Below are 694 nucleotides of genomic sequence, written 5' to 3'. Positions count from 1 at the left end.
TTTACCGTACTGTTTTCCCGGTAACTAAGGTGATTATAATTTAGATATATTTGAAATTATTCCAGCGAGCAATCTAACCCATGATATCTAACAGCTTTATTAGAGCTACCGAATAACGATTTGTGTATCGAATGCTGATAAAAAAAAACTGGAGCAATATTTACTATCAAAAGGTTGTGTAAGTGGCTAAGTACTTGCCGCAAGTGAAAGTAACTTCAAAGAATCCGTAAAGTTATTTCATCGGTACAACCACCAGCTCTGATAGCCGTGATCGTCTAGTGGTTAGGACCCTACGTTGTGGCCGTAGTAACCCAGGTTCGAATCCTGGTCACGGCAGCGAATAGCTGTCGCGGCGGAGCATATTTTTTTAAATTTTAATTTTTCTCGCGAAGGCCGCTGTCACATATCTGATGAAATTGTATTTATTTAAAGAATATTAGCTATTACATGACTAATGCTCCCCTTTTCCCTCCAATTAAGCGTAAAGCTTGTGCCAGGATCGGGTACGACAATAGTGAAACGGGTGGGGTTTGAACCGCCGACCTTTCGGAATTCAGTTCGCTCCTCAACCGTTGAGCTATCGAGACTATAAATTGTTCATTGAATTCTAAGCTTGATGACAAAGTTGTCATATTGGAACTTACCATGACGTCATAATTATATGACACGCGGAAAGGTTAGACGATGCCAGTGT

General features: G+C 40.3%; 1 non-coding gene across 1 annotated transcript; it reads left to right on the top strand.

Annotated features, from left to right (window-relative positions):
* Positions 1–264: 264 nt before the first annotated feature.
* Trnah-gug lies at positions 265–336 on the top strand. The gene has a single exon. It is a non-coding gene; the product is annotated as a tRNA-His (tRNA).
* Positions 337–694: the final 358 nt, after the last annotated feature.

The sequence above is a fragment of the Maniola jurtina genome, chromosome 1 (assembly GCF_905333055.1).
Source record: "Maniola jurtina chromosome 1, ilManJurt1.1, whole genome shotgun sequence".
Taxonomy (NCBI): domain Eukaryota; kingdom Metazoa; phylum Arthropoda; class Insecta; order Lepidoptera; family Nymphalidae; genus Maniola; species Maniola jurtina.
This window is presented reverse-complemented; position numbering and strand designations above follow the sequence as displayed.